This window comes from Aptenodytes patagonicus, chromosome 2 (assembly GCF_965638725.1).
Source record: "Aptenodytes patagonicus chromosome 2, bAptPat1.pri.cur, whole genome shotgun sequence".
Classification (NCBI taxonomy): Eukaryota; Metazoa; Chordata; class Aves; order Sphenisciformes; family Spheniscidae; genus Aptenodytes; species Aptenodytes patagonicus.
This window is the reverse complement of record NC_134950.1, coordinates 31,155,320-31,166,378: the sequence shown is the minus strand read 5'-3', so window position 1 is coordinate 31,166,378 and position 11,059 is coordinate 31,155,320. Positions and strand designations below refer to the sequence as shown.

At 42.8% G+C, this 11,059-nt stretch overlaps 1 protein-coding gene across 7 annotated transcripts in view; it reads left to right on the top strand.

Annotated features, from left to right (window-relative positions):
• Positions 1-5,183: 5,183 nt before the first annotated feature.
• Positions 5,184-11,059, top strand: part of RALYL (RALY RNA binding protein like) — a 422,905-nt gene continuing 417,029 nt past the window's right edge. For 4 of the 7 annotated variants that reach the window (XM_076329480.1, XM_076329478.1, XM_076329479.1 and 1 more), the window contains exons 1-2: positions 5,282-5,322; positions 6,235-6,321. The gene's annotated coding sequence lies outside the window, so the exon portion shown is untranslated. Of the gene's footprint in view, positions 5,323-6,234; positions 6,322-11,059 lie in introns of all 7 variants that reach the window. The other 3 variants (XM_076329485.1, XM_076329482.1, XM_076329475.1) reach the window with 3 other exon arrangements.

Below are 11,059 nucleotides of genomic sequence, written 5' to 3'. Positions count from 1 at the left end.
TCTAACCTAACAAAAGGAGTTAAAAAGGGTGCCACGAAAGTGTTGAAGATTTCCTATTTTTTATTGCATTCCCCTACATAGTGGGTATAACATTCAGGTACTTTATTTGCCCTCCTTTAAACAGAGCTGCCTTGCTTTTATTTCTTCTGTCATATATTATCGGACTTTTTTACCTGCATTGTGCTCTGCCACTTGGAAACTTCAGCTGAAAAGGTGGCAATAGAAGAAGTGAGTTAGCTTCAGTATATAGATAAATACAGTGTCTTAAAAGCACTGTAAGAAGTAGAAGGAGAAAAAGTGCAGAATTTTGTGAAAATTATCAATGATTCTGGAGAAAAAAAGCAAGAACAACAATGATAACATGCAGAGAAAAACAGATGAAGGAAAAGTCTTTTAAAAATATGTTTCGGTCTAAAGTAATATCCCTTATTTATCAACGTAGACTGGAGTTGATTTTAAAAATGTGAAGTAGTTCAGTTTGATATTCTCTAAGGTATAGCAATTTAATCAAAACAAAACCAAGACCTAAATGGATTTAAATGATGATAGCTAACTCTGTATTAATTTGAAAGAAATGCAGACTTTTCTCTTCCTTTAACAATGTAATACCTTGGCTAACTTCAAGTAATTCTTTCATTTAGCATTTATTGCCAGTCAGCTAGGTTTCCCTTTCCTGTTGTCATGGTAGATACGAACAACATGTACAAACAAAAAAACCCCACAACCTTATAACTCTATAGTTATACTGGATGGTCTCGAAGGGATTACATACAAATTAGCCATTAAAGCAGGGTCAGGCAGCTGTATCTGCAAAAGGACCACTAATTATTTTATCATTATTGTTATTATTACTGTTGCTATTTTTGCATCTGGTATTGTTTTAGCTGACTTAGGACTGGTATGAAAAGCCAGTGCAATAGGAGATACTAGTAACTGCAACTTGAGCTCAGGCTTGCAGGCTGCTGAGTCATGCTGACGGATCTGTGCAAAGCCAGTATGTTAGTGCTGGACTCCAACTAATTGCTCACTACCTGCAAAGAGAAGCTTCTTTATTTTAGGAAAGTGTAAGTGCAGTGAAAGTGATGTAAGAAAAAAGTGTGTGTTTCTTCAATACTAGCATCAGTAGAAAGGGAAGAAAATTGCAGAAGCAAGGCAGCAGCCCTGTGCTGAGAGCATAGAGGTTTAAATCCAATCAAGAAAAACAGATTATAGGCAATGAGGTAATCTTAGCATGTACTTATTTCTGCTCCTACGGGGGGGGGGGGGGGGGGGGGGGGGGGCAGGAGGGAGGAAGGGAGTGGTACTGCAGAGGTGCAGGAAAGGGATGTGAAATACTGGGATTGTATGGCATGACTAACATGAATAGCAAGCCCAGCATAAGCCACAGAGCACTGGCTGTGAAGTACAATGTTTTGAGAACCTTAGGAAGCATCTCTGTGCTGGTAGCCAAAGCAGAGGCACAGAAGTGCTGGTTCATACACTTTCTGCCCAGAATTCTTGGTTACTTTTAAGGACAACTCTTAGTCATGTTGCAATGGAGCTCAGTTGCTGTCCTGCAGAAGGAGAAATGGAAAGCCTAAAAAATGCCAGCAGGCACTTTATTTGCATGCATTGAATTGAACATGAACGCTTATGCCCTGGAAATGGTCTAAGTGACACTCCTTTTCCTTCTTTTTCAATTGCATTCTTTTACTGTATACTTTGTTGAGCACTGCGCATAACCAAGCTATAACGTGTGCAATGGGCTGAACTTTCCCTCATTTTGGTCCAGCATCAAGTGTACTGCTCTTGGAGGAAACTTCCAGCAGGAGTAGCCAGAAAGTAGACACTGATGAATAAAGGCTTCCCGGGATTCTGTGAAAATAGCATTCTCTCAAGCTCTTGCTTGCTTGCTTGTAACCTATTCCAAACACGTATTCTTGCCAAACTTCTTGCAGCTCTTACTCCCTAATGCTTACTTCACCTTAATGGATTGTAAGCAGTAAAGTAACAGAAGCATACTTTGGCGATTCCTTAGGTAAACCTAAAGTAAAGTCCTTAGGAACCAGCTCATTTTCACAATATTTACAATGATAACTATATATATCACTATATATTGTGATTTTGTCACAATTTCTGAGTCTGGATCCCCCTCAGCTCTGTCTCTAGACCTGGTCTGAAACAGCTCACTGCACTGCCCCCAGGACTTAAAGCCACCCCTAAGCCTTGCACATTTAAGTGTTTACATCCACATTTCCCAATGTATCATAATGACTTTTTAACTCACTTATAGTATGCCAAATCAATATATACACATTGAAAAAGAAAACATATATATTTGCATATTTACCTTATTCCTAGTTCTTGGAATCTACTGCATGAATAACACATAGAATACATTGTCCAAAATGTGTGTATCCAGTTTCCTATATATGCGTTAATGTCATCCAAATTTTCAAGTCAGATCTATTATACAGCTTTGGATTATTAAAATACCATCTTTTCACTGCTGCTGTTATTTCAGGAAGAGATATGTGCTCAAAATTACCTAAACAGTGACGGAAATTGGAAAAAAACAACAAAAAATAGGATTGTAATTTAGGCCTCAAGTCTGCAAATATGTTTTGATGTTAAATATCATTAAAAAAAACCCTCAGCCAATGAACTGTTATTTCTGCATGCAGTATCTAATGCTATTCAAAATCAGAGTGCACCAGCGAAGGAAATACATCTCCCACACCAGAAATTTCCAGACATGACAGTTTGTGATACTGTCATGACAATATGATTGAGTTCATTGTCATATGTATGTAAAACATTGTACAGTTAAGGTGGTTAGTTTTCATACCAAACATTTTCATTTCTTGTAGATTTTTGTATCTTTAAGGACTTCCTTTTTTGTTTGTTTGTTTTAAACCTTCTCAGATGTACAGCTCTACTCCTGAGAGCCAAACTTAGCAGGGGGAGAACAACTAGGACTGGTATGAAAAGCCCAGTGCCAAATAAAAAGCAAGCAAGAAAACGTAACTGTTTATATGTATTTTTAAACTTCGGCCAGTGTTCTTTTTATACTTCATAAAAGAAGTTGAACGCAAAGAAGAAAGGGAGCATTTCTTTTCATTCTCTGGAAACACTGGGGAAGAGATACAGGACAGGAAAGAAAGAAAGAAATGGTCAGGGCAAGGGAAAAAGCTTTGTGTGAGGATGTGAAGAAGGCAGGCTGGTGCCCTCACCAGTCTTTTATATAGCAGGGCATCCTCTTACTGGCCAGAGTAATTTTTATACAGTAATAACCTAACTGTATCTCCTGCCTCTTGACCCGGATGAAAAGAGAGGGGCTCTAAAAAAAAAAAAAGTGGGTGAGGAAGAAGGGAGGAGGAGGGAGCAGGGAAGTATTGCCTAGATCGCTCCCTCCATCACAGCGCCTGGTTTATGGATGCACATTTCTATTCTTCCGTTAATTTACCTCATACAGATGTCTCTTGCTGCTCTTCCTCCTACTGCTGAAGCAGTAATTAAGTAAGTTTTGGGGGAGATTGTTAGTTGTGATCATTTTGGGGGCCAGTGAAGTGAGGACACAACCTTTGCCGGCCGAGCCGAGGCAGCGGGCTGGGGCCTGGCGGTGCTGTGCGCAGGTCTTGTTTCAGCTGGAGCCAGAGCAAAGCTGCTTTCAGCCCCAGCCGCCGCTCTCTGCGACTGCTGTGTTTGTTAATAAGGAGACAGGCGAGGAGAGCTAAAAAGGGAAAAGCAAGCGTCTTGAGGAAACTCGCAGCAACAGTAACATACAGCCTGCTCCAGTTTATTTCTTGTCTGTTAAAATAAAAGGGAGAGCTGCCATCCAGCCAACCACAGAGCTGCTCAGGGCCATTCCTGTGTGCTTTGGGGCCCAACCCCAAACACTTCCACCCGATGAGAGGAGGCTGCGGGCAGCTGCCCGTGGTGCCGTGGGAGGGTTCCCGCTTGGGCTCACCCTGCTGCTAAGCCCACTGCCCTGCGCCACGCTGCTTGTGACTGTGGGCTGCCCTCGGGAGTGCACCCCCCAGCGAGTGACCCCCTCTGGAAACACTTGTTTCTTTCCCACCTCGGCCAGTAACTTTGTTATGGGAAGCAACAGCCCTACCACTGGAAGGAGGGGAGGAGGGAGAGGCCACGGAGCCGGGCAGAGGCCAAGAAACAAAAGCAAATAATAGATGGGACTGCTGGTACCTGTCCTTCTCTCCCCAGCTGCACACGTGAAACGCTCTCCGGAAGGAGACGGAGAAGCGCTGCTCAGACATGAGTGGGTGGCACAGTAACTGCAGCCCCAGTGCACGGCACGGAAACACTCTGAGCTGCACACACACCCGGAGCCTGAGTGGCAGCAGGGGAACCCCCGTGCACACATCCCCAGCCGCAGCGGCGGCAGAGGTGCCCCTGTGCACAAACCCTGAGCTGGAGCGGCAGGAGGGGGTAGCCCTCCGTGCCCCGTCTGCGTGCCGGGCTGCCCCCGCGCACGCACGCTGAGCCGGAGCTGCGGGAGGGGCACCCCCGTGCACACGCGGGGGATGAGGGCGGGCGAGCGGGCAGACACCCCCGTGCGCACGGCGAGCTGGGCGGTGGGGCTACCCCCTTGCCTGCGCACACACAGCGTACCCCCGTGCACAGCCCCCCCCCCTCCGCCGGGGCGGCAGGAGGGGTGGCAACCCGAGCGTACACAGCGCGGAGCCCGGCGCTGGACTAGGGCCGCCGCCGGGGCACGGCACCCCCCAGCCGGGCAAACCGCGGGCCCGCTCCGCTCCGCTCCGCGCTCCGCCCGCCGCCGGCCCCAGTCCCGGGGGCGAGCGGCGCCGCAAAGCGGGGCCCGCGGGGCAAGGGGCGGCGGCACCGCCGCGGCCGGAGGGCAACAGGCGGGCGGGCGGCGCCGGGCGGCAACTTCGCGCAGCGCCGGCGAGCAAGTTGCGCTGCCGCGCAAGACGCGCCCGCCTCCGCACCTCGCCCGCGCAGCCGGCTGCGTGCCCGCGCCTCGGTGTCAGCGTGTGTGTGCAAGTGCGTGCGTGCGAGCGGCACCTGCCGAGGCCGGGCGGCCGCCGGGGCGCGGGTGCGGAGCGCAGGGCGGCGGCGGGAGCCGGGCGGCTGCGGCGGGCTCGGGGCGGGCTGGGTCCGGGCTGGGTCCGCGCCCGCGCCCGGCGCCGCCGCCGCTGCGCCCTCCCGGCTGCGAGTCCGCCCGGCTCCGGATCACGTGGCGGTTGCCGGAGGCAGAGACTAGCGAGGAGAGAAAAAAAAAAGCGCCTCACTCCTTCTTCCACCGCCATACTGTATTTTATAGTAACTCTCATTTTTATTCCTCCCTTTTACTCCCGCTCGGTGAGTACCTTTCCGCTGACATTCTTGTCCTCCTTTTTTTGTCCTGTTTTTTTTTTCTTCCTTTTGTTTTTTTTTGTTTTTTTTTTTTTGTTTTTTTTGTTTTTTTTCTTCTTTTTTTTTTCTTCCTCTTTGATTATTGTTTAAATGGATTTGATCTTTTGCTGATGACAAGTTTTTTTCCTAGCATGCGATGGTTTCTAAACTGTGAGCAAAAGGTGCTGCTGGGGCCGGGAGTCACTGGGAATGAAAAATGATAATATTAATAATACAGACTTGCCAGTCCAGCAACAACTGATATACATTTAGTAGCTATATATCTATATATGCAACTGGTTTTGTTGTGGCACGGAAAAGCGATGTGAAATATGATGCTTATTTTTTAAAGATAAGAGAAAAGGCATGTTTCTAACTCTTTTTGCAGAGGATTTTCTCTGGTGTTGTTTTATTTTTATTTTTGGGTGTTTTTAAGGGTTTTTTTTTTGTAAAGAGATGGGAATTGAAAATGCATTTTACAGCAGTGTTTACACAGAGTTTGTAATCTTGCAATACTGGTGGAAGCCACAGAGCAAGATGTTAATTTTATTATTTTTGTTATTGTTTCTTTTTTTTTTTTTTGACACTCAGTGCAATCAGCAGGGGGGTTTTTTTCTTCTTTTTCAGTTTTTGATGCCAGTTTATAATGTGAAACTTTTCTTGCAGCTTGTTACAGTTATAATTTTTAAATACTTTTTTCCTCCTTAAAGATAACAAAGCAAAACAGAAAGCCAAAGACATGATCCTTACTTTTGCACATTTTGCACCTTGACTTTTTTATTCTTTTGCCAGCAGTATTTTATGATGGTTATTATTATCATGATGATGATGATAGATATATACATATATACAAATAAATACATTTTCAAATGATGGCAGTGGAAGGTTTTCCTGGAGAATGAAGTGCGGTTTGGTTTCCTTGTCAACGGAAGATGAAGTGAACAACTGAACATCTCCCCAGTGCAGGTACTTCATCTCCTTGTAGGCGTTTCCACGCTGTGTAAATTACATTGTGAGATTTTTTTTTTTTTTTTTTTAAGAAATCTCTTTCCATCCTTAACTAAAGGTTTCTGTGCAATACACATGAGGACTGAACTAAATATCTCTGCCTCGTGATTGCTTGGATGTGTGCAAAATGTTGCACTAATTGAGCCTAGGTCGGTTAAGCTGAAGAGAGGTGTTTTATGTGCTGTGCTGTATAGAGGGGAAGGCAGCTGGGGGAAAAAAAATCCAGACACCCCCCACCAGCACCACCCCGCTCCTTCCCGTTTGAAAAAAACCCTAAGCCCCAAACCGAAACTGGATGAAACCTTGAGATCCTTGTTATGAGTACAAATACTTACAGGACTTTAGACAAAAACAAAACCCCCGGCCCTGTATTGTAGTGACTCGTGTGTGTTTGTGTGTGTCTGTTCAAAAATTATCCATTAGAAAATAGCTGAGAGAAACAGCAAAGGAGGCTCCCTCGGAGAGCTGGCTCACTGCCACATGAGGCATATTTCGTAGCCCTGAGGGCAGCAAAACCCTTATATGCAACTTCTGCTCCTCATATTAAAAAGGTGTAAACAAGGCAGCAGGTTGCCTCTTATGAATTTAACTCATTGGGACGGAGATTAATCAGAAGCAGATATTTGCTTGAAGGTGTTTCGTTTTGTTTTGATGATTGTTAATGCCACTGGCTGGCAGGGAATGGGAAACTGTTACTTTCCCTGACGGTCACTGAGAGTTCAGGATTGGAGAAGAAACTGTTACTTTTCATTGAGAGCACTTAAATGCTTAACAGAGGCTGCCCCCGATGTAGAGACAGAATATTGGTTCTCTAAAATACAATTTGGTGAGATTTTTCCAGATGACAGGTTTTGTTGGTTTTGTTTTTTCGTGTGTGTCGTCTCGTGTGCCCCCCCCCCCCCGGAAGAGATCTAGTGCAATATTATGCTAAAGTTAAAGTGCTGAATGCTTGGACCTGCAGTGTTCTCTGTAGTTTACTTTATTGTGATGGGATTGCTTAATGTATTTTACATAAACAGCTTTTAGGGATCTATAACTGACTATAAAGATATACTGTGTATACAGATGTGGAAACTAAAGTAAGTTACAGGGGATATATTTCTTTTCTCACTGTGGTATAAGCAAAAATAATTCATAGGACTACAAATGCATTCGGAAGTTTGAGGCTTCTAACACTTATATTTACATTCTTGTAACTTAACAGCTTCCTTTAAAGTAGAAAGTGTGTATGAGAAGTCTTCAGCATGCTCTCATGAAATTAGTCATGTTGAAAAATAAATACATTCATTTGCCTTTGTAGAAACATATCTATTATGTATATTATTATGGTGGCTTTTTCCAGCTTAAATGCAATAAAAATATTTAGCACGTATTTATGCACGGCTTCTGCTCTGACATGATGGAATACTTTTGGCAGTATATTGGGGTCAATAATCCATGTGTCTAAAAAACACTGTCTAGATATTTGCATGATAGATTATGATGACTTCTCAAAAATAGTCACGATCTGTTGGGTCAATACTCCACATTTTAAGAAGATTCAGCCTGCTTATTTTTTCATAATTTAATTTGAAAGCAAGCCATTAAAATACAAGAGTGATTGAAACTTTGTCTTCCAGCCCTCTTTTTATTTCCATCCCTCCTTATTTTTAAAATAAAGTTTTTCTTTTAATTACGTGGAACTGCCAGTAAGCAAGATATCTTTGATATTGCTAAAGCACTGAAATAAAGTAATTAGGCTAGCAGTTTCCAGAATGATTTTCCTTTTGTCCTTTCTTTTAATATTGCAGGTGTGTTGTGTGAGTAAATTTGTACAGATAGTTGCTGACTGAAGATCTAATCCTGCTCGCCTAGTCTTATCTTGAAGTCTGAGAAAGAAAGTTTTAGGAATGCACTAATTTCAGCACCCAGATTTCATCTACAAAACACCTGTTGTCCGAGTAGCATGGTAATTAATATACATACATTTCATCTGCAGCAATCTGAGGTTGTATGATTTCATATATATCAAACAGCCTGGAGACTTTAAAATGCGAATAAAGAAGCTAATTTTGAAAGAGGATACTTCTACCTCCTGCAGTATGTGGGCACAGTAGGATTTGGGTTGGTGGAACCGGTTCAAGCTTAGTGTTTCCATAGTTATGCTATGACTAATGCTGTTGAAAGCATATTTGGAAAGCCATAGTTAGTGTAAAAGACAATTTCTTACATTTAGTATGAGAGGTACTTGTACTGCCCTAACTCCTGAAAGTGATGAGTGTCCAGACTTAAATGGCATCTTCTGTTTTTCTTTACATCTGTTTTGATATTCAGGAGAGCTTAGGAATTTAAGATACCTTTATAAAGGTTTATAAACTGAAAGCTTTGGAAAGCAATTTTTCTTTTCTTCCTTCATAAACTAACTATTATTAGCAGTACTTACTAGCAAATAAAAATGTGACAGGTGAGCAGAAGTTACTAACTGTATAGTACCCAGAGCGCTGGCTCGTAAATACATGTTTTTAGCCACTGTAGTGGCCTGAATCAGCAACAGAAACGTATCTTCACATATTTTTCTACATAGAAGATAGGACTATAGAGGCCTGTGGAGTCATCAGCTCTGTTTTGCTGTGATGCTAGGCTGGTCTTCTTATTTTGTTCAGATTCAGCAAGCTCCAGTTTACATTGAGCTCAGGCACCACTCCCACTGCATCTCTTTGAAGGCTGGGCAGAGCCTCACTCTTCAGGCTGTTAGAAACCTCATTCCTGTCCTAAATTTATTCTCAGACAGTTTACGCTCCTTTGTTTTTGTGCCAGTGCTGTCCCTAAACAGTAAGGTTCCTTCCCCATGTCTCTGCTCCTCTTCAGAGTGTATTTCTAAGGAGCAATCATAGCCCCTTTTCACTCACGTTTGCTGGGCTTACTGGGGAGAAGTTCCCGATGGTGTTGGCCCGTGTGGACGGTGCAGCGCTGGGAAGTGATATTGAGGCTGGCTCTGACCAAAGTCATGCTGCAGCAGAAGCAGGGCAGCTACATTCAAATCCTCTTCTGCCCAAGCTGGTCTGTTCTGCTTTCAGCTGCAAACATGGCAGTCCGGCTTCTCGTCTCACATCAGCCTGAACATTTCCACCTGGAGCTGCACAGTGGACATGCCTTCTTCTGGTGAAGCAGGCTTTGCGCTGTGTGGACCATCCCTTTGCTCTGCCTAACCAATCTGAATTTCTCTGGCTAGAATGTAACAGCAAAGAACTCTCAGGAATTTCTCCTGCAACACTTTTAAAGTCCCAAGAATCTTCTACTTATTGTTTTAGTATTTTGTATTCATACCAGCCAGGGTAACCTGAATGGGCTTGAGCCAGTGCTGTATCAGGGACTGCCTTTTATCAGGAATAAATGTGACAGTTGGCTACAGTGCTTTTTAAAATATCTTTTCCTTATTAGGTTCTTCCCACGTTGCTTATATCTTAGCTCTCTAGTCTTCTAAAGTATTATTCTAAAAGCACTTATTTCTCTTTTACAGTGTCGTTTTTTCTATTTTCTTCATTCCCTGCATTGTGTTTCAAAAGATAAAAAGATAAAAAAAGCTTAATAGTGTTTAAAGTGTAGGATTGTAAAGACTGATAGGTCTGCCCTCAGCTGGATGTTTTTAACTTCTCTTGGTCTTCTTAGAGGATGTGGTGCTCTGTCAAATTCTGGAGCTGAATCCTTTGTGTTTTAAGTACTTATAGAATTTCTGAACAGAAGGCTAAAGACGACTATTTCCTGATGAAAAATTACGTAGTCTGTGACAGTGTCTACATAGTCATCCAGTTTGTAGCTTCCTTAAACTCAGATCCAGATTGACAGAAGAAAACAAAGTGCTACTTTTAAATGGTATGAAGATTACAATGTAACATCTTTGCCTTTGTTAAGGTACCAATATTATTTTATGATCTTTGAACAATTACTGGAGTAAAATGGCTTGAAGATTATTGTTTTGCATCTACACACATTAGAATAACTCGTACCATTTTTGTTCTTGTCTTTACTCTTTCCTATTTCAAAATGACACTTTAATCTCTATAATGTACTTAATCCTTCAAAAGCATTTATACTGCAGTTTTGGAAGTATTTTCTGAGAAAGTTTATTTTTGCACAATGAAGTGTGATTTTCCATCTCAATGAATCATCTGCCAACAATTAAAACAAATAATCGAGTAGAACTTCAAATTATTAAGTAAATCTCAGGTTTCTTAGCATGAATACAATTATTTTTTTTTTATCATTGTGATATTCTGGGATAAAATGATAGATAGGTAGATGAATAGATAGAATAATATAGATAGATAATTTTAGAGATGTTTTTAGTGTGATAGAGAATTAACGGAAATCTTACATTAATTAATTATCCTTTAGGGCTTAGCCAACACTTTTCTTTACTTTTGTCTGCGTAGTAAATTTATACACACCGCTATTATCTACTGCCACTTGACAAAAGCTATGGAGTTAAATTGCCTCCATGGTACTCCTCTGTGTGCTTCCCCAGCATCCAGCCCAGGCTCCTTGCATGCTGGCTGGCCTGCCAGGATGTCAGGGCTCAACCATTCTGCAGTTGCATTTCAGTTTCAGGAACAGAGGTTTTTGCTCTGGTGTAGTTCCTTCATGGTTATGGTAGTAAACATAATAATTTCTACTCTGACTTGGCGGGTAGAAGTTTGAAGAAGCAGAGGTAGATTTC